The following is a 24,299-nucleotide window of genomic DNA, read 5'->3' on the forward strand; positions in this document are numbered from 1 at the left end:
CTTGGGATGTTGGTAAGAGTCTCTGGTCGGTGGTTCACGCCCCTAATGGCCGATAGTCTCGAAACCAACGCAAGTCTTGTAGTTGCGCAGCTGCTGGAAATTACAGCAAGTTGCTGTGTCGTTTAGAAGGCTCTTTTGAGTTCTTGGTTGGCTTTTAGCCCATGGACTTGGACTGGACAGTGCCTCATTGAGTTGGGAAGGTCATGTTTTCGACCGTTCGTCATTTGGATCATTTTTGAGGTCGTACGAGAATTTACGGTGCGATGTGCCAAATTGACTCTCGAAAGAGCGTTTCGTGTTTTGGCCTCCATTCCACCTAGATTTCGATCCTATCATTTTAGGAGCATTATTTTATGATTTTTCAGCGTATTTTAATCATGACTATACGTCGGTTCAGGTTGGCTCGGAGTCATGATTAAATGCGAAGTCATTAGACATCATAGTCGCATCTTTTGAACGTAAATTGCGTAGTTGGTCATGTTTAAGCTATTGCATATTTTTCATAGCACAGTTAGGTTGCAGCGAGCCTGGGGACGATCCAATCCAATCCAATTGGTAAAATTACAGGAATTTTCATTATGCCAGTTAATTATTTTACGTGCATTAAATAGAAAATGATTATTTTTGAGATTTATGCGATATGGCTTGTGGTTCATTCACTATGTGGGAGTGTTATTTTATACGGTCGCCAGTGACCGATCAGTTCAGTATGGTACCACCCGGTCGCCAGTGACCGGCCAGCTCAGTTCAGTTTCAGCCTCCCCGGTAGCCAGTTACCGATCAGTTCAGCTTAGTGCAGTGGCCACAGGCGTAAAACATAATCTCAACAGAAAATTTTACCAGTTATTTCAGTACAGGCTCCAAGGAGCAAACATTTTTACTGTGATTATCAGTTCAGTTATGCACGTATTATAATTGCTCAGTACAGATTATTTTCAGCATGCCTCAGGACAGGATATGTTAACTCATGCATATTTTAATTCAGATTTTTACTCGTTACCTGCGATATATGCATGCTGAGTCTTTAGGCTCACTAGACTTGATTGTTGTAGGTACTGATGAGGCCAGGGCCGAGGGCGGGGACCAGTGAGCCAGCTTAGGTCGGCAGTAGTGGCACCCGAGGACCTCAGTGCAGCAGTTGTTATTTTATTCCGCAAACATTTTATCAGTCGTTGGATATTTTTAAATTGTGATTTTTGGCAAACTTTATTTTCTTCCGCTGCGATATTTTAAACATTGAACTTGATTCATCAGTCGATTTTATGAATGAGGCCATTTAAGTTCTTTTAAAAAGAAAAATTTTTAATTTTCCGCAAATTTTCAAGCAAGAAGTTCTAGGGCCTTTGCAATTGGTATCAGAGCCGACCTCTCTTAGTACGGTGTGGTTCGGGGACGAACCAAGCGGAAGCTGGTGGGCATGTGAGGCCCGGGGCCGAAGAGGGCGGGGGGTGATCGCCGGTGCCATCAGTTGCACGGACAATGAGCGGCTCCTGGCAGGCTTCTAGGTGAAGGGAATATGAATGAACCGAACCCACACGGGAATGAGAGGGATTCCGAGACTGTTCAATGTAATGGACTGTACAGTTGAAGAGGGCTTAAAAGATTTGATTTGTACTACTCATATCACGAAGGTGCATCTTCTTTTCGGTAGCTCATCACATAAGAACTCCAAAGTTAAGCGTGCTTGACTTGGGGCAATTTTGGGATGGGTGACCTCCTGGGAAGTTTCCCAGGGTGCGTGTGAGTGAGGACATAAGCACGCTGGAAAGACTCGTCTTGATACAGTGAGGACAGTCGTCGAATCTGGGGCGTTACAAGATTGCATGGAGTGCCGAAGTCGATTGTATCAGACCGTGATCCTCGATTTACTTCGAACTTTTGGCATAGTTTGTAGCAAGCTCTAGGTACTAAGTTACACTTGAGTACCGCATATCATCCACAGACTGACGGACAGTCAGAGCGGACTATCCAGACATTGGAAGATATGCTTAGAGCTGTAGTGTTAGATTTTGGCACTAGTTGGCAAGATTCTTTGCCTCTTTGTGAGTTTTCGTACAACAACAGCTATCAGACGAGTATAGAGATTGCTCCATTTGAAGCGTTGTACGGCAAGAAGTGCAGATCCCCTCTTTATTGGGATGACATTTCTGTGGTACCTGAGATTGGGCCTGATATGATCCGAGATATGACAGAGAAAGTGAAGCTGATTCAGAAGAGAATGAGGACAGCTCAAGACAGACAGGCCAAATATGCCAATGTTCATCGTCAACCGTTGGTATTTGAGGCAGAAGACAGAGTATTTATGAAGATTTTTCCTTTCACAGGCGTTGTCAGATTTGGCAAGAAAGGAAAGTTGTCTCCACGATATATCAGTCTGTATGAGATTCTCGAGAAGATAGGAGATCGTGCCTATCAACTCGCCTTACCGCCTTCTCTATCTTGAATACATGATGTCTTTCATGTATCTTTATTGCGGAAGTATCTTCCTGATGCACCTCATATTCTTGAGCCAGGCGAGGCAGAACTTGATTAGGCACTGAGTTATTTTGAAAAGCTGATTCAGATTCTTGATCGTAAAGAAAAGCAACTCAGAATAAAGACTATTCCGCTTGTGAAAGTTCAGTGGAGTCATCATGGCATCGAAGAAGCTACTTGAGAGGCTGAGTCAGACATGAGACAGAAATTCCCAGAGTTATTTAATTGATGTAAGTCTCTTTATTTAACTTCTGTATATCTCCTTCTTGTATCTGATTTGATAACTGATTGGATTGCCTGTGATTTCGGGGACGAAATAAGATCTTAGAGGGGGAGAAATGTAATGCCCGAGATTTTATTATTGTAATCTGAAATGATTTATTGATAATTGATATGATTATAGACGGAAAGGATCAGACCGAAAAAGACAAAAGAAGACTTAAATTATGTGCGAGGACTGAACCGCTCGTGCATATGCGCGACCAAGCCGGGCACATATGCGCGAGGCAGGCAAAGAACCTCGCGCATATGCGCGACCAGGACCCGCGCATATGCGCGAGCATGGCAGAGAACCTCACGCATATGCGCGAAGAGAGGACACGCATATGCGCGGGCAGAGGAAATCTGGAATGCTGAGACAGAGTGTCTCGCGCATATGCGCCGGAGGAGGTCGCGCATATGCGCGAGACGTGCAGCACAAAGGATAAGCCACTTGGCCTTCCCATGCATGATATATATATCAAAGTTCAATTTTCTTCAGATTCAGTAGCAGAGGAAAAACGAAAATCTTCAGGTAAAATTGAGTTCTTGATATTTGAATTTGTTTTGCGAAAATCCGGCCGTCCGATTTTCAATCCGAGTTCAGTATCGGACTCCTCTCGACAAAGACTTCAACTGGACGTAAGTTTTATTATATTCTTGTATGATTTGAAAATATGATATGGAAGAAATCCTGATATGAGTGATATTATGTGTTCTTGAGATTGTTGTAATCATATAATCGAAACCGGATCGAAGAACGGATACCGTATGAAATTGTTATCATTTTCAGATTTGATTTGATTGAGATTATACAGATTTGATATCAGATTGAGTTTGTTATCGATTATGAGTTGAGATTGGTATTCGTTGATATTTGTATTGCTGGGTATACTGAGATTGTGCAGTTATGCCGTCTAAACAGAATTAGATTGAGTTCTGATTATATCCCGTATTGATTTCGGTTGTATATTGATATTTTACTCCTCAATATTATCATTGCCAGATTCGAATTCGAGACTTCGACTTCGTCAGAACGACAAGAGAAAGGTATAAATCAATGTTGAACCGGGAAGATACGATTCGAGTTAGATCTGACTTGAGTTTCCCAAAACCACATAATTTATTTATTGCATTGATGTTTTCAATTCATGAGATTGATATACTTAGTCTATTGATTTATAGTAAAGCATGTATAGAGTTTGGGCAGATGTGCCTAGTCTTTGGCAGAGCCGCCAAGACACTGGACTTTTGGTGTATCGATGTTGCTTAGGAGTAGATCTACTTCTATCGCTGAGATTCGATAAAGAATGCCAAAGTCTGTGTTCGATCGGGATCCCTAGATTAGAGAAGAGTCGAGTCTTAGATTATGAGTCAAGAGTTTGATTTACAGTTTTATATCGATTCATGTCTTTCAGATTATGATATATGTTATTGATATCTGTTTCATGTTTTTATATATGTTTATATGATTGCATGTATACGTTGTTTATACTGGAAATATATTTCTCACTGGAGTTATCCGGCTGTTGTTGTATTTGTATGTGTGCATGACAATAGGTGGGACAGGATCAGGGTCAAGAAGAGGATGAGAGATCAAGATTAGCGTGGAGATCCGGACTTAGAAGTAGAATTGGCTTTCAACACTTCATGTATAGTGGTTGAAACTTACTTTGAAATAAATGTACTTTGTAAAAGACTTGTACTTTACTTTCGATGTTTATATTAGACTGATTATCATATGTTCCGCACTTATGCATTTAAAAAAAAATTATGACCCAGTTTACTTAATCGTTACATTTGATCCTAATAATGATTAAAAAGTTGAATTAGGTTCGGGTCCCCACAACACGGACCCCGGGCACCCCTCCGGGTCCAGGTCCGTGTAGGTACTGTATCTTCACTCTACTGAAATAACTCAGGCACGGGCCCCATGTAAGGGTCCGTCTACAGGTCCGTGTATCCACTGAATTTTAACATATCGGAAGAAACAAAGGCACGGACCCCGCGTCAGGGTCTGTGTACCTGCGGGAGTAGCAAACCAACGAAAATTTCTGTGCTTGTCACTTAATCCCCCTAGCTCGATTATCCCGACCATGAATCGACACCTTGAGACCCATCCTAGGATACTATAACACTGAATCAAGCCTATACAATTACCCCAAAACAACCACGTATCACAAGTAACACCATAAACCCGCGAACACGACTTTTGACAACAAAACGATTTTTACGACTACTCATTCTTCCAAGTGCCTAACGACACAAAACGAAACTTCAATAATCATCCCAATATCATTAACAATATACGTATATGCAGCAGCGATCACCCGTCGATCCCCAACGAAGCCTGCAACAATAAAACTTCAAGAACACATATTTTCAGAAAACACAGTTTGAGCAGTCTCACGAAAATGATCATAACTCACTCATTTCTTATCCAAATATTTCGAATTTACTTTCAAATCGAAGGTATCAAAAAGTCTACATTTTGTATGTTGAAAGTTTTTTCAGAAAAGCGACCGACAAATCGCAGTATTTAAAAGAACAGTAAATTTTGAGTTTTAGATCTAAAAACCATTTCAAAGGTAATCCAACCATATTTGCTCAAACTCTTACATAACATACACATGGTTTTCAAACAATAGACATCAAAATATTTACTATGACAAGATCGATGCAGAAATGAAAGAATATGCATGCCTTTAAATCTTTAACGTTACCGATCGATGACACCGAAATGGGAAGGATGCGAGAGACGATCCGGGACAAACGTGGCGCGATTTCTTGCAACAAAAACCACGAAAAGTTGCTGGGAAACATACACATGCCCATATCTGGTTCTGAAGGCTGTCTTATGAACATCTGCATCTTCCACCTTCAGCGGATGATACCCCGATTGAAGATTTATCTTTGAGAACACTGTAGTTCCCTGCAACTGATCGAACAAGTCCTCGATCCTTAGAAGTGTGTATTTATTCTTGATCGTGACCTTGTTTAGTTCTCCGTAATCGATACACAGCCTCATGCTCCCATCCTTTTTCTTTACAAAGAGCACTGGTGCGCCCCATGGTGAGAAACTAGGGCGGATGAATTCTTTGTCTAGGAGCTCCTAAATCTGCTGCTTGAGCTCTAACATTTCAGCTAGAGCTAAACGGTACGGTGCCTTAGAGATCGGCATAGATCCTGGCATAAGATCAATGGAAAACTCCACCTCTCTCTCTGGTAGAAGGCCTGTGACGTCATCTGGAAAGACGTCAGGAAAATCTCTGACTACTGGCACATCAGATATAGACGATGTGGGTACGTCAGGTGAAGAAATAACATTGGCCAAGAAAGCCTGACACCCTTTGTGAATGAGTCTTCGCGCCTGCATGCAAGAGATCATGCGAGGAAAACTCCTCCATCTAGCTGGCTCAAAGAGAAACTGCTTCATACCCAAAGGACTTACTATCACTGACCTTTTTTTGAAATCAACAAGAACCATGTTCTTCGTCAGCCAGTCCATTCCCAAAATGATATCGAATTCTGGCATCGAAAACACAATCAAATCGGCGTACACTAGGTGGCCCTGCAGCTCGAGATCGATGTCTCTGACCACACTAGTAGCTGACAATTCTTCCCCTGATGGGACTGTCACTGAATAGCTCACGCCAAGTCAAATATAATTGACGTCCAGGTGACTAGCGAACGTCTCCGAAATAAAAGAGTGAGTGGCTTCTGAGTCCATCAGGGCCTTCGTGGATACTCTCTTTATGAAAATGTTTTCTGAGAGACGTTAGCACACACAAACTTATATCCCAAAATTTTAACCTTAGCCTCAAGCATAAAAGAAATTTATATTCCATGACACCTAAAAATATTACTAGCACACAAATAAACCCCAAATAAAATCCAACATATGCATGGAAATTAATACGGTGCTTAATTAAATAAGTTTACCGGTCAATATTGTCGTGTCTGGGTTCGCCTCCTGAGCATGCATGGAAAACACTCTTCCCTGGGGTCGGCTGCCTCCACTGTGGGCACTCCTTTAACATGTGATCGCTGGCTCCACATTTAAAGAACTTGCCTGATCCATATAAACAATGTCCCGGATGTTGGCGGTGGCATTTCGGGCACACTGGGTACTCAACCGGACTCTGAAGAGCCTTCTGCTGTGGAACAGGACCCTTGCCTTTCGGCGGTCCTTGAAATGGCCTCTTCCTCTGACTTTGAACAGGACCCTTACCTTTCGGCGGACACTAGGTTATCTGCTGCTGCTGCTGAGGTGCCTGATAGGGCCTCTAGCCCTGCCTATCACTCTCGATATCCCTTTGGTCCTGCTCTCCCGCCAAGGCTCTAGATACAGCAACAGCATAGGTAGTAGGACCCGCAACCCTGACATCATGGCGCAAGATCGGCCGCAAACCATCCATGAAATGCCACAGCTTCCCCTGGGCATCATTAGCTATCAGGGGCACAAAGTGACACCCCCTTTCGAACTTCCTGACGAAGTCTGCCACGCTGCTGTCTCCCTGTCGCAGCATCATGAACTCCCTAGTCAATCTGGAGCGTACTTCCTCAGTGAAGTACTTGGAGTAAAAGATCTCCTTGAAACCGTTCCAAGTCAAAGTCTACAAATTAACCAACACAGACGCACTTTCCCACCATAGCCTGGAGTCCATTGTCAACAAAAAGGTGGCACAACTAACTCTGTCTGCATCCTGCAGCTCCATGAAAGCGAAAATCACCTCGATGGACTTAATCCATCCTTCAGCTATCATCGGGTCAGTAGTCCCCGAGAACTCCTTAGGATCCATCCTCCTAAACCTTTCGTACACAGCCTTTGGTTTGGGCCTCGCCCCTGTATCCACTGCAGCCTGATTCCCCGCAAATTGTGCGAAGAACTGAGTCATTCCTGCAAGCATCTGTGCCTGCATATCTGGCGGTGGATGAGGAGGAGCGTCTCTCCCCTCCTCTCGAGCCTCTCTGTCCTCATCCCTTGCTTCCCGGTTAATCATGCATCTAGGAGGCATACTGATCCAACAATTTACCCAACACATAAACCAAATGTGCATGAATATAATATTAATAGCATAAGATGCACGTAATTTGAACTTGAAACATGGACATGCTGAAATCATGACTTAATGCTTAATACATGGAATAATTCAAAACCTTAAAACTTACAGACTTGAGGTGTGGCTTCGTGAGCTTCTCGCAACTGGCAGTAGGCATAACCCTTTACAAGAACACCGTCTGATACCAACTGTAACGTACCATATTTTGAACTACATGAAATTTTCGGAAAAATAAAAATTTTCTTAAATATAAAATATACTTTCAAATTGTGATCATTAATAAACTGTCCAACCAAAAGTATTTGCAATAAGATAGATCACATATAAAGTTTGCTAAAGAAAAATACTTGTTTAAACATCATAAACCAAAAGGTAAAATCAGAGTAGTTGAAGCATTGCATAAAAACTTAAAAACATGGGCGGTCCTCGGGTTTAGCCTCCCGCTCAGTCCAATCCAGCTCACTGGTCCTCACCTCTCGTCTCTTCAAACTCATCCTCACCTGCATCGATCAAGTCTAGTGAGTCTAAAGACTCAACATGTATAAACTGGAAGTAATGAGTACTACGTAATAAGATCACATGCAGCTTTAAAATAGAACGTACATACTAGGACTTCAACTTGCATAAATAAGATTGAGCATACGTACATACATACATAGACGTGCCATCAACATAAAATTTTCTTAAACATGCTTACATCGTACATACTTGAACATACATAAACTTCATCATTTTGCGTAGAGACATGGTTCAAAGCAAGTGACCCATACATAAATACGCCTGATCAGACTAAACCACAGTACTGGGCTGACATGGAAGATCCACTGCCACATATATGAGATCTCCGTTGATAATTTAACGGGGTGGATTTGTCCCTAGTCATATTTTACCGCTTTCCAATCCCATACATAATTTGGTCACAAGACATTTAGCATACCTCAAAACTTAAAATTATTTTCTTTGCACGTCAAACATACTTACTTGGCGTTGAGTGATGTAAGGCTTGAGATTTATTAGTCTTCATTAATGTGATATTCGAAGATATGAGAATGCATGACATGTAATGAGAGGCTCTAAGTGAGATGGGAGTAAGAAAGACATGGAAAAGACATGAGAAATTAGAGTTTTAATGCAAGGAAGACCGCACCCGCACCATGAAAGATAACGCACCCGCTGTTGACGGACAGAAAGATGGGCATTTTTACAGTAGGGTCACCGCACCCGCGGTCCCAGAGGCAGCGCACCCGCGGTGCTGCTACAGTAGGGTGAGCGCACCCGCGGTGTAAACCAGAGTGCCCCCGCGGTCGATGGCTCTGCATTTTGGATAGGGCTGCCGAGAGCAGACCGCACCTGCGGTCAATAAGCCACCGCACCCGCGGTGCAACGTGTTTATTGAAAAATAAGACACTTGGCCTAACCATGCAATATAAGGTGTTGTGGCTTTCATTCCTAACTGCAGAACTCGAGAGAACCATTCAAGAAAACCTTTGAAAGCTTCAAATTCTTTGGTATCTTGATATTGTGCTTGTACAAGAATTAACCATCCGAATTGTAATCCGAATTTAGTTCTGAGTTCCTCTCGACACAGGCTACAACTGGACGTAAGCTTTGTTATGTTTAGACATTATTTGAAATTATGATATTGTCAGAATTGAATATGAATCATATATGGTATTTCTGATATAATAGACATCGTATAATTGAAGTCAGATTTAAGAACAGACTGTGTATGTATTTTTTATGATTTTCGGAGTTGATTTGATTAAGATTCAATATCAGATTTTTAGTATTATTCAGATTATGAGTGGTAATGACACTGATGAGGAGTTCTGGTATTATATCTGTGATGTTGAGATTGACGGGGATATCGAAACTGTATTGTTATGCCGTCGAAACATCAGTTGATTTAGAGTGATCAGATTCAGTAATGATTTCGATGATATCGTTGATATGAATTAGATTGTACCTTGTTCAGATATGGATCAGATTATATACTGATTTGAGTATTGATCAGAACAGATTTTGAATCGAATTATATACTGATATTGTATTTATGCGATTGTCATTGCCAGACGGGGTATGGACAGATTGGAATACAAGACTTCGTCTTCGTCAGACCAGGAAGACAAAGGTATAATTCATGTTTTGTTTTGGGAAGACACAACTCAAATGAGATTCAATTTGAGTTTCCCAACAAAATCACATACTTGTTCTATTTGTACTTTATATTGATTTATATATATGTACTGAGATAGGAGTGTCATTGGTAGATACGCCAATTTTCTAAACGTTCGGTGATATCGATGCTTCGGATCAGATTCACTCCGATTGTAGAATTCGATACAGACCAGACCGAAGATTAGGAATAAGATGTAACGCCACCCCGATTGGGAGAGTAGGTGGGAGACCTGTTACATCTTATTCACACCGGGATCCCTAGACTTAGATACGAGTCAAGTTAAAGAGTAAGAGTCATATTGTTTTATCTGTATTCACTAATATGTCATAATTACTGATTATGTGTTATGATTTGTATTAAACGGCATGACATGCTTGTTTACATGTTTTATACTAGGATTTATTCTCACCGGAGTATCCGGCTGTTGTCTTGTTTTGTATGTGTGCATGACAACAGGTGGGGCAGGATCAGGGTCAAGAAGATGATGAGAGAAGATGAGTTAGAGTGGTTATTCCGGACGTATTGTAGACTTGGTTTAATACTTGAAATTTAGTAGTTGAACCTTAGACTAGTTTGAATAATTGTTGTACATTATTGTACTTACATACTGAGATGTTTATTAGTTCCATTCCATTACGTTCCGCACTTGTGTTTTAAAAGAAAAAATTTTTAGATCCTGTCTAGTTTAATTGATAATTAAATCCCAAAGATGTTTAAGAAGATGATTAGCGTCCGGTTCCCACAAGTTATTCGTTGGATCTTGCTTGGGGCCACAGCTGCACATACGAACATGAATTTCAACACTTAACTTGCATACTTAGACGTAGGTATTCGTGCTCACTACCGAATCAAATAAATATCTTATGACATTCTAGATTACTCGGGACTTGACCTCGTTTAATTATCGTACTAAACCAGACATAAAACCCCAAAACAATCACTAAAACTTTTTCCCAAAAATGAAGTACACGGTCCCCGTGCACCCCTCAGGGTCCAGGACCGTGTAGGTACTGTATCTTCACTCTACTGAATTAACTCAGGCACGGACCCCGTGTAAGGGTCCGTCTACAGGTCCGTGTACCCACTGGATTTTGACATCTCGGAAGAAACAAAGGCAAGGACCCCGTGCCAGGGTCCGTGTACCTGCGGGAGGAGCAAACCAACGAAAATTTATGTGCTTGTGACTTAATCCCCCTAGCTCGATCATCCCGACCATGAATCGACACCTCGAGACCCATCCTAGGATACTATAACACTGACTCAAGCCTATAAAATTGCCCCAAAACAACCACGTATCACAAGTAACACCATAAACTCACGAACACAACTTTTTACAACAAAACGATTTTTACAACTACTCATTCTCCCAAATGCCTAACGACACGAAACAAAATGTCAATAACAATCCCAACATCATTAACAATATACCTATATGTAGCAGCAATCACTCGTCGATCGCCAATAAAGCCTGCAACAATAAAACTTCAAGAACACGTCAATAGCATATATTTTCAGAAAACACAGTTTGAGCAGTCCCACGAAAACGATCATAACTCACTCATTTCTTATCCAAATATTTCGAATTTACTTTCAAATCGAAGGTATCAAAAAGTTCTACGTTTTGTATGTTGAAAGTTTTTCCAGAAAAGCGACCGAAAAATCACAGTATTTAAAAGAACAGTAAATTTTGAGTTTTAGATCTAAAAACCGTTTCAAAGGTGATCCAACCATATTTGCTCAAACTCTTACATAACATACACTTGATTTTCAAACAATAAACATCAAAATATTTACTATGACAAGATCGATGCAGTAATGAAAGAATATACATGTCTTTAAATTTTTAACGTTACCGATCGACGACACCGAAGCGGTAAAGATGCGAGAGAAAATCCGAGACGAACGTGGCGCGATTTCTTGCAAAAAAACCACGAAAAGTTGCTGGAAAATATACATGAAGGGGGTGCCTGCTCTCTCTACCAAGAAAACCCTAGTTTTCTCTCAAGAATAAATTTCTGAAATTGTGATTTTGTGTGTGTGTGTGATATCGGTTTTGTGTGTGTGTAAGTGTGGGTGTGTGCGTGTGTTTAATATAATTAGGGCCAAATTATTGCTTACTTAAAATTTAACAAGCTAATTTAAAAACACTAACTCAATTAACAAGTTAATCAAAATGGTAAACTACTACACACTCTAATAAAATTCTCTAATTTAAATAAAATTCACAACTGCTAGACTTTAAAAGTTTTAAAATTCTAAAATCACTCAAATAAATAATTTAGGCTTTTAAAATGCTAGAACTAAATAAATTATTTAAAATGTCCATCCTTAACTTAAAATAGAATACCACGTTTTAAAATTGCCAAACTCGTCGTCGGTCTCTTTTCCTCGATCCCGCATCGGATAATCGTCTGAAACATGAAACTCAAGAAAATATTTTTAAAGTGCATCACATAAGCATAAATAATTTAAAATAATGAAATCTCAAAAATCATGCATCGCTAAAAATCACTTTAAAATTAAAATAAATGATTTAACTATTAAGTAATGCATGGGTTTTGCGTGTACTGAATTTTGGCTCTACAGTAAATATACTGAAATTGAAACGGAATAAATGTTACTAACTATTTTAAATATTTTATAAGACATAAAATATGGAATTTTGTTTTTTGTGAATTTTCTCCAACTATTTTGACGTTTTTCACTACCCTATGATGAAAATGGGAAATACAATCTTTAGTGAATACGCAATGCCCAGTTGCTAAAATTATGATCTCAATTATATAAGCAAATCATTATTTCCAAAAGGTAAAGCCCAATTGCAACACTTTGTAATCCTTCCATAGTTTTGCCTCACGTTTGATAAGGGTCTATTAATATGGTGTCGTTTACCTTTATGTGTTGAGCCTGATCCATCAATCCTGAAATCTTAGTGGACGATCGTAATGAGATCCCCAATTATCTAAGCTAAAGTCATGGAAGTTTCTTCACATTAAGCATGTCAGTGGAAATCATAGCTTTCCGACGTCAAGACCTCCCTAATTATCTAGGCCAAAGTCTGACCACAAGTAGCGTTAATCATGCAACCATTGTTGATGGAAGAAAATGAAATATTAAATTTTCTTTTAATTTTTTTAAAGAGCTTGATTTAAATTTTGAATGTTATCCAAAATGATGGTTGTCGTATACTTTTAATTTAAAATTTTGAATGTTATCAAAAATAATGGTTGTCGTGTACAAGAAAAAACACCTTCAACAACGCACCTACGACAACAGTTTTTCTCTAAAACCGTTGTCGTATACTTTTTAAAAATGATTTTAGTGAAAATCGTTGTCGTATAGCGTTTTTTAAGCAAAAGACAACGGTTTTCTAAAAACCGTTGTCTTTTAGCGTTTTTTGGGGCTCAAAGACAACGGTTTTTAGAAAACCGTTTCTTTGAGCGTTTTTTTAGGGTCAAAGACAACAGTTTTAGAAAACTATTGTTGATTAGCGTGTTATTTGACTAGCGACGATTTTATCAAAACCGTCACATGTTCAAATTAGCGATGATTTTGTTAAAATTGTCGCTAAATATAGCGGTTTTCACAAAAACTGTCGCAAATTTTAACAAAAAACATTGCAAATTTTTCGCATATTAAAAATTGCGACGGTTTTATTAAACAACCGTTGCTAATCGCGATAGCTTTAGCTTACCGTCGCTAATAGCGACAGTTTAGTAAAAACATTTGCTACTAGCGACGGTTTACCCATACGTTTTAATAAAAAATCATCACAAGTTGTCTATAAATATCCGCACCCTCGGTCCATTTTCTTCACACCATAAATTTTTCTCTCTTAGACGATTTTAAATTCGAAATAAGATAAGTTTTTTCACTTCAAATCTTGGTAAATTTTTAAGTGTTAGTTAAGATCATGAATATTATTAGTTTAGTCAGATTGTAAGTTTTTTTGGCATATTTATTAAATTATAAAAGTAAATTTTTTTATTTTATGTAAAAAGAATCGCGATGTATTTAGTCAAAAACTGTCGCTAATTAGCGACCGTTTAATCAAATATATCGCTAATTAGCGACGGTTTACCGTCAGTAATTAGCAATGGCTTTATCAAAAACCGTCGCTAATGTAACCGATTATTTTTGACGAATCCGTCGCTAAATCATATCATAAACTGTCACTAAGCAGCGACGGTTAAAACCGCAGCTAATTAGCGATGTTTTTTTAAAAAAAAATTGTCGCAATATGATAGCTACCAAAATGAGTTTTAACCGTTGTCTTTAAACGCACTTTCAACGACACCCTCAGTTACAACAGTTTTAAATGGCCTATGACAACAGATAAAATCCGTTGTCGTTTAGCGTTTTTCTTGTAGTGTCATGGGAGTTTCAAGAAATTCACATCAAGCATGTCAGTGGAAATCATTGCTTTCCGACGTCAAGACCTCCCTAATTATCTAGGCCAAAGTCTGACCGCATGTAGCGTTAATCATGCAACTATCGTTGATGGAAGACAATGAAATATTAAAATTTCTTTTAAATTTTTTTAAAGAGCTTGATTTAAATTTTGAATGTTATCCAAAATGATGCTTTTAATTTCGAAAAATTGTCTCATCATTAGTTTTAAAATCTTGTGTCATGTTTGTTAGTTTGTTTGTCGGATTCATGCAACTCTTGTTATTGTATTAATAATAACATTATTGGGATCGAGAAAGAGTTTAGAGGGAGGGTGAATAAACTCTTTGAAAATATTTGCTTTTTAAGATTCTGTTTTCAACTGTTTTGAGGCGGTTGGAAATTATTCTCAAACTCTTAGAAAAGTTGGCAGGCATATCAGCAAAATATAGCTAGAAAAGTAAGTGCTTGCAAGAAATAAAAACACAAGGTTTTTTATTGATGTTCGGAGATTAAAAACTCCTACGTCACCCCTTCTTCCTCTTTAAGAAGGATTTCACTAAAAAACTTTGGCTTTACAAAACTCTTTGCAACTGTCCACTCCAATCAGGACTTATCACGCTGCTTGTTTTGGAACTCTTAGTGATGACTTTACAATTCTGGATTTCAAGAACACTCTATTCACAAGACACCACAACTTAATCTAAATGACTGAAAGGTTACTGATACAAGTAAATTGATTTTGGTAGCAAGAAGATAATCCTAAAATGATCAGATATTTGTTTGTTCAGTGCGTGCTTATGAGCGATAAAGTAAGTAAGCTTTTGAGTGAGCTCTGAAACTTTCGAAGTATGCAAGCTTATGATAATTTTACTTTCGTGGATTCGATAATGTATATCACGCTGCTCTTGCAAACATTATTCTCTGTTAATATAGGCGATAGTTCCAACGGTCAAAAAGATCAAGTAACGTTAACTTTGTAATAGAGAAAGGCTGTGCCACCATCAGCTGCAACCGCATTTAATGTTCTTCATATATGCATTAAATGTTCTCTTTGCTGGCATTTCCTTGAGTCCCGTTCTGAAGAGTTTGCTACAGAGTTTCCTTTTATGGTGACTGCTTTTATCCTCAGACCTTTCAAAGATAAATGATCTTTCCTTTATGTGATAATGATATAAATGCAGATCATTCTCGAGACTGATGTAGGAACACGTTGATTATGAAACTGGTGCAAGCTCTTGAATGTCCTGAAGCGGTCAGAGAAGTCTTTCATTAAGTAGGCAATAAATAACCTTCTTTAATGATGTCTTTCAATCAATCGGTTGAAAGTTCCATCTTCTTTTATTTTGAGCCGTTTGAATTACTGACGGTCTGGAAGTCAGGCGGTCAAGTTTCTCTAGTATGTCCTTTGATAGAGCGATTAGAACTCTTTTGGCTTAAGCCGGTTGAGAGCTGGGTGGTTGAGCTAAAATCTGTTACAAAAGATAAGCAATTGTTTCTTGAAATAGTGAAGTGCTATTTTGATTTTGTCGATAACCAAAACTTTTGGGTAATAATTTCTTTAACAATTTTCCCTTTTTGGTGATGACAAAACCTAGCTGCAATGCTATACAATTTTTTACATATATTAAAGGCAGTCTTGTATAAGACATAATCAAAAATTGTATTTCATTGAATAGATGAAATTATAATTTCTATCACGAACCTAAACAGTTTAAACAGAAAAACAGATATTAAAAAATGCTTTACTTTTGACCTGCTTGATCAGGTTCTTCCCCTTCTCTTTGTTCTTTCATAACTGAAATTTCATCTTGTTGGATGACTCTTTGTCTTTCTCTTCCCCCCCTTTCTGACATCAGCATGAACCAGAAAGTCCATAATTTCTGTGAGTTGAGCTCCTTGGGCATTCATACATTGGTCAACATGATCTTGCAGACGATTTATTTGGCCTGAGAGCTCAAGACACATGTTTAGATGTGCGGAATTATGCTTGTCTTGGAGTAGGCAGATGCTGGCATTCATGGCGGAGAAGTCTTTACAAAGATCCGAATTCATCATTTGAAAAGCATCTTTGAGATCAAAATGCTTGCGGTTTAGAGCAAGGATTGAATGGTCTAAGTTGACAAGTTTTGATAGAATCTCTTTTTGGCCATCTACTTCTGAATGATCTTCCTCTTCAGAGGCAGCCTGATCAGAACGTAATCTGGCTTTGAAAGAGGCCAGTTGAGAAGATTATGCTTTTCCAACAAATTTTGATGGCTGAGGCTCGTCGAGTTCCGCAGTTATGTCTTCAATTATTTTGTCAATATCAGCAGTTGAGCTAGACGGTGACTTGCTAGTGTCAACCTTTGCATCTAGAGCTACAAATGTAGGCTAATCTATATGTATGCATGTTATAGTGACCTCATCATTTTGTAGATATTTGAAAGATGAAATTGACGGTTCTTGGAGAGTAACTAGAGGAAGGTCTGTAACAGAGAGGGTTCTTGGAGACGGAGATTTTTCCTTGTAGGTTGTGTGGTTATCAAAATCAGATAAAAACTGCACAGCCTCCTCAACAGACAGAGGCTGATCTTCAGAGATGTTGACATGGATTGGCTGATTTGGTATTTCGATCTCATAGATCGCGTGAGAAGCAGGCAGAGAGTCTGAGACTTCCTGGGGGCAGGGTTGTTCCGTAATGGGATCATTCTCTGGCATGAGTATCTAAGTTGGGGGAAGATTGTTTTCTTCATTATTAGGTAGAGCAGTTTCGACGGGCACTTCTGGTGAAGAATGTTCAGTAAAAGTACCGGATGATGTAGATGAATGCTCCTGAATTGTGGGTTTGTCTTTGGGCTTTTCAGGGCTCGGGTCTTAATGTAGTTTTAGTGTAGAGTCAAGCTTACTCTGTTCTGCAACTGCTGGAAGGTGAAGGTCATGTGGCATTAGAGCAACATTCATAGCAAGCGATGTGGCATCCATCTCAAGTTGGGAGATAACGGCTGAGTCATCCTTTGCAGTAGGGCAGGTGGGATTAAAGTTGTTCCGTCTCAATTGAATGAGGGCTCGGAGAGTACTTTCTTTCATCTGAAGTTCCACAAAGTCTCGACGATGTAGAGCAGTTGGAATATCAGATGTTTCTGTCTATTCCAAGATGGACCGTTCAAGCTTGGCAGCTGCTTTGATCTTACTGGTTTGAATCAATGAGTCAAAGGTTACAAGGGTTCGAAATTGGACCCATTGATCAAGCATTTCCATCTTCTTCTGAACGTCCACATTGACACGTTCGCTGGTAAGGATAATGGCTGTATGGACTGAATTGGTTTTTGGTGGATTTTCGATCATGACTTGTTTGCCCTTGTCTGTTGAGAGAATGATAGGAACTCCTGAGTAAGAAGACCCAATTTCTGCTTCAGTAATTTGAATTCTTTGAGCATTGTGGTAGAGATTGCGGGGATCGGGGGAGGAACCAGTGGTACAGAAAGATGTTTAATCCGCTTGATCTTCTTTGTTTTTGGTTTTTCGGACCGTTTCTTCTTGAAAACTTGATAGACTGGAATGTCGTCCTTGGATTCATCATCGGAACTTGATTTTAGGATCAGCTTCCTTTTGGTTTCTTTGGGAGTTGAAATCGTCTTCTTTTGCTTCTTTTTTTGTTTCACAAATTCTACCCCGGTCTCTATTTTGATGGAGACTATCTCCTCATCAGTTGGGCGATTCTTCATGATAAAGTCTTCAACCGTTGGCCAATTGAACAACTTGGTCTTTTCAACTTCATCCATATCTACCGGTTGAACCCCTGCATTAATTAGCATATGGCAGATTTGAACCGCAAACTCTTGAGATTGGTTTTCTTTCTTTATCATAGGTACCAGTGTCTCGAACAGAACATCTGACCAGTTGATCTGCAGATTTGATGAAATGGTGGCCATGACAAGAAATTTTTCCAAAGTTATTTTTTCATATGCACCAGCTTTGGCAAGAACTCTTTTTGCAACAATATCAGCCAACAGCCTGAATTCGATCTTTAGATCGCGTTTCTGGCATGTTGGAGAAGAAATCGGAGACATGGTGATGGAAAAATTGCTTCTCCAAAGTTCAATATTTCCCCATGGAAGTGTGGAGAAATCAGTAATTCCAGCAGCAGGTAGTCTCAACAATTCAGCAAACATCTTCTGGGTGAATTGAAGATTTTTTTCTGGAACAGCGCATACAATTTCTTTCGTTCTTCATGTATTCAGAATCAAAGAATTCCTTCAATAGAGTCTCGAATTATTTGTCACTGCAGCCTAGAAAGAAACGAAGCCCAGAAGATTCAAGCATACGAAACATGGCTTGCATCGGCTTGTTTGTCAAAGAAAGTACTGATGCGAAGTTGACAGCAATTGTATTGTGAGCAATTGAGGCGGCCATAATTGTGTTTTGAAGAAGGGAAATCGAAATAAACACCTGGAAGAAGAGCTCAAACACAATTTCGCGGAGAAAAAAATTTCGAATGTTAGTAGCAAGGTAAGGATGAGGATGCAAAATCTGAATATGGATTTTCGGTTCAGAGAGTCACAAAACAGTCCACGTGGAGGACTATCAGTGAAGGGATTTTTCTTTAAAATTTGGGAATTAATGATTGGTTCTGTCTACAAGGATTTTGGATTTGTTCATAATGATCAAATCATATCTGGTCTTCCTTTTCTTTTGCCGCATTTCGCTCAAAGGGTAAAAGTTTTATACAGCGGTAAAATGATTAATTTCAAATTTCAAAGAGATAAATGTCACATCAACCAGGGCATATGAAGAGTTTGATTAATTTTTACAAAATGACGTGGAAATATCTTCCCCCCAAAATAAAAACTGAACCGGTTGGATGATATGATTAGAGAGGAGGCGGTTGAAAACCCCATTAATATCGACTAAACCAATATTCTCCCTAAACATGTGCATTAAAAGTTTTCTTGGGAGATGAACCAGTGGTAGACAGATGAGCTCTTCATATCCTTGTGTCAGTCATAATGATGGCGACTCTTCATATGATTCTTATCTATAAATACATGTAGAAGTGTTAGCTACACAATCACTCGAAACACAACACAAGTAAAGCAAGATGGATAAGGGAAACAGTTCAAGCTAGATGGATCTAGCTGAGAAGTTCATGAAGTCCATAGTTGAGGCCCGGAAAGCTTCTATGGAGGACAGCGTCTTGAAGAAGACGTTGTCAACTTGGACGAAAGTCCACGAACTCCAGTCCTCCCTTGGGGGAGGACTTGTTGCTACCCATAAAGGGGTGGCAATACTGAAGAAGTATCAGCGGCGCCTCCGTGTTGCTGATGCTTCAGACATCTTCTCTAAGGAAGGTGTCGACCTCCTTATGCTCTTAAAAGAGCAGAGGACCCTGAGACAGATTGTCGTCTCAGAAGACTTTATGCGCACCTCCATCGGAGGGCTGACCACCTGTTTGGCCTTTTGGAGGAGGTCGATTAAGGAGGAAATAGCTGATGTACACTCCCGTCTTCATTAATAAAAGTACTTTTATGTTTTATTGTTGTCTCTCTTTTTATTTCCTGCATTTCAAACAACAAAAACAAATCATATCAAGATAAATCGATTAAACCAAGTGTATTTCGGAAGTATGAAAACTTAGCCTCTAGTAACGGTTTCGTGAATATATCAGCTGCTTGTTGATCCGTATGAACATATTCAATCCGAATCTCTTTTTTCATGACATGTTCTCGGATGAAATGGTGTTTGATGCCAATGTGTTTTTTCCGAGAGTGCATAATAGGATTATATGTGATTGTTATTGCACTGGTGTTGTCGCAGAAGATAGGAGATTCATTAACTTGAATGCCATAATCTTTCAATTGCTGTTGTATCCACATCATTTGAGCACAAAAACATCCAGCCGTAAGGTATTCCGCTTCAGCGATGGACGTTTGTTTCTTGCTAAACCACGATATCATTCTATCACCCAAAAACTGACATGAACCTCTTGTACTTTTCCTGTCGATCTTACGTTTGAGTTTGCGTCTGAATATCCTATAAGATGAAGGCTAGTATCTTTTGGGTACCAAAGTCCCATATTAATAGTTCCCTTAAGATATTTAAGAATACGTTTAACGACAGTAAAATGAGATTGCATGGGATTTGCTTGAAATCGTGTGCATAAACAGACAGCAAACATAATATTTGGTTGGCTAGCGGTTAAATATATAGTGAACCAATTAATCATCTGTACATCTTTGTGTCCACTGAGATTCCCCCTTCATCTTTGTCCAATTTGATTGATGAGCTCATTGGTGTAGTAGCTTAAGAGCAAATTTTCATTCCAAACTTTTTCAGCATATCTTTTGTATAATTTGCTTGGTTAATGAAGAGACCATTTTTTGACTACTTGGCTTGCAGCCCCAAAAAGAAGTTTAGTTCTCCCATCATGCTCATTTCAAACTGTTCCTGCATTATCTTAAAGAATCTCTCACAGTTTAGGATTAGTTGATCCAAATATAATGTCGTCCACATATATTTGTAGAAAAAGAGAGTTATCATCTTTTGAGAATTTAAACAAACTTTTATCAACCGTTCCAATTGAAAAGTCATGCTCAAGCAAGAATTTAGTTAACATGTCGTACCATGATCTTGGGGCTTGTTTCAGTCCATACAGTGCTTTTTCTAATTTATAAACATAATCTGGGTGAATGTGATTGATAAAACCAGGTGGTTGCTCTACATATACTTCCTCGTTTAGCAAACCATTTAAGAATGCAGATTTAATGTCCATTTGATATACCTTAAAATCTTTAAATGTTGCAAAGGCCAAGAATATTCTAATTGCTTATAGCCTAGCTACAGGATCAAATGATTTGTCAAAGTCTATTCCTTCCTCCTGCCTATAGCATTGGGCCACTAATCTAGCCTAGTTTCTTATTATCGAACCGTTTTCATCCATTTTGTTTCTAAACACCCATCAAGTGCCAATAATGTGTACACTTTCAGGACTAGGAACTAGATTCCAGACTTTGCTTCTCTCAAACTGGTTGATTTCTTCCTGCATAGCCTCTATCCAATTTGTATCATGTAGTGCATCATTGATTTTATTATGTTCTATATGAGAAACAAAGGCTGCATGCATAAATTCATTTATCATTTGATTTCTAGTTCTAAGAGAGGCAATAGGGTTACCGATGACCAGCTCGAGTGGATGGTCCTTTTTTCATTGGAGACATGGTCCATATGGATTTGGCTAGATTGGTTGAGTAATTTCATTTTCTTGTACTAGTGTCTCTTCCTCCATTTGAATAATTTCTGGATCATTTGTCTGTTGAGTTTGTTCTTGAGCGGTGGGATCTTGCTCAAAGATGTGTTCACCTTTTTTTCTCAAATCTATATCGTCATCACTACTAGCTTCAAGATTAGTAGCATCAAGTTTATTAATCAAATCATGAATGCTGCTATGACTATTGTCATGACATATAGATGATTCATCAAATACAATATGTATGGATTCTTCAACTGTGAGAGTTTTTTTTATTATAAACTCGATGTGCTTTGCTCATTGCTGAGTATCCCAGGAAGACACCATTATCAGCTTTTACATGGAATGCGGTTAGTTGTGTCTTGCCATTATTATGAATAAAACACTTACAACCGAAAATGCGAAAAATATCAAACTTCTGGTTTTTTTCCGGTCCAGATTTCATATGGAGTCTTTTCATGATTTTTATTGATCATAGATCGGTTTTGAGTATAACAGGCTATATTGATGGCCTCCGCTCAAAATCGTTGTGAATACCGGATTCTGCCAGCATGGTCCTAGCTGCTTCCTTCAATGTGCGGTTCCTTCTTTCAGCTACTCCATTCTATTGAGATGATCTTGCAGCTGACAGTTCATGTTTTATGTCATTATCTTCAAGATAGGATGAGAGGAATTGGTTATGAAATTCAGTTCCTCTGTCCCTCCTGATTCTGTCTACTGCTTCAGTTTTCTCATTTTGAAGTCTTTTGAGAAGCTTGATTAGTTGAGCCGCAGTTTGATCTTTGGAGCTTAAGAAAATTACCCATGTAAATCTAGAGAAGTCATCAATTACCACAAGAGTGTATTTCTTTCCCCCTAAGCTCATCACCGGTATCGGTCCAAACAAATCCATGTGAAGAAGTTCCAGGCATCATGCTGATGAGTTTCTTCCTTTGTTCTTGAAGGTTGAGCGGACTTGTTTACCTAGTTGACAAGCATTGCAAACTCTATCTTTGGCAACGTTAATGTTAGGAAAGCCAGATTCCATTTTAAGTTTGCTAATAGTAGCAATGGATTTGAAATTAAGATGATTAAGTCGTTTATACCAAAGCCAATTTTTATTACCATTTAAGGCAATGAAGAAAGTAGGTGCATTAAGACAATCATAATTACATTTTATTTATATGTATTTTGTTCTCTATGACCAGTTAGCACAGTGTTACATGCGGCAGTTTTAACAGTGCATATGAGTTTGTGAAACTCAACAGTGTAATCATTGTCACATAGTTAGCTTATGCTTATCAGGTTATAACACTGATTTTCTACAAGAAGTACATCCTTAATGATAAATTTGTCGTGGATAATCTTACCTTTACCAACAACTCTACCTTTAGAATTATCAACGAAGGTGATCGTTGGACCTCTGTAGTTGATTATTTCTGATAAAAGACTTTTGCTTCCAGTCATGTGTCTAGAACAACCACTATCCAGGAACCAGATGAATTCTTTCAAGTTCTTTTTCTTCGATACCTGAAATTATTTAAATAAAAAATTGGTATCCTTTCTTATTTGGTTCCTGAGATTATCAGTTCCTTAGGAATCCACACTTGAATTATCCTGAAGGATTTTCCATGGTGTGTCCTAAGGTGAGTGCGGTTATGTGCATAATCAGGTGGTCTATGCAGTGTCTTTTCTTTTTCAGCATATTGTTTTGACCGTCTGTCATTATCACCCAATATGTACCTCTTTTGAACAGGTCGGTTGTTGTAGTAATGGTTAGGTCTAGGTTTTTAGTGATATCTGGTTGAACCTGACTTTCTGCGGGCCAGTACTGAACCGTTTTGAACGGTTGTATTTGGCATGCGTCTTAGCCATGATCAGTTGGAATTAGCACTCTCAATTTTGACATATCTCAAACCACATCGTCTTCTGTAATTTTAAAGATTTACATTCTGAGTGCCTTGAACATAAGGCTTATCAAATTCATATACCGTACTAGATCTGACAAATTTAATCGGTTTTAAACTGTCTTTCTCTAATAACGGTTGAGTTGGTGCTCCTGAGGTGCTGCATTCATTGATGCTATAACCTAGTCCGGTTCTATCTCCGACCGGTTTCTGCATCTCATGTATCCTGTTAAGAGAGGCAGAGGACTTGTTCCATGTGTTGACTGTGTTTATCAACCGTTTGTTTTCTTTTAACGTGGCATGGAACAGTCTGCGCAGGTCATCATTCTTAGCCGCTAACAGACTTGACTTTACTTTTAAACCTTCAACCTTTTTTTGCTGCGAACAGCTAGAGAGAGTCAACTTATTTTGCAAGTCTTGTTTTTATGCTTCGGCTTCATTAAATTGATGTGATATTCCTTTGAACTCATTTGCCATATCATGTAGTGCCGTGACCAGGTCTTCTCTTGTGAATGCAATAGAGTCAAAGTTTGTAGAACTCGATAAATCAGACAACGTATAAGCCATGCATAATTTTTAGTATTTAAATTAAAATTGATTTCTTTATTATTTAAGGAATTTTAAAGTTGTTTAGTTATGGTTATTTATTTTAAATCGCATGAGTATAGTATTATCTTTTCAGTTAAATAAGTGAGGCCGGACTGGAGTTGGAGTATTGAGATAAATTTTAATAATGAGAAAATATTCCTAGAATTTATCTAAGATAAATAATAATTTATTTTAATATAAAAGAATGTTTAAGAATTTATTTAATTAACTTGAGA

Source organism: Primulina tabacum, chromosome 12 (assembly GCF_025594145.1).
Source record: "Primulina tabacum isolate GXHZ01 chromosome 12, ASM2559414v2, whole genome shotgun sequence".
Taxonomy (NCBI): Eukaryota; Viridiplantae; Streptophyta; class Magnoliopsida; order Lamiales; family Gesneriaceae; genus Primulina; species Primulina tabacum.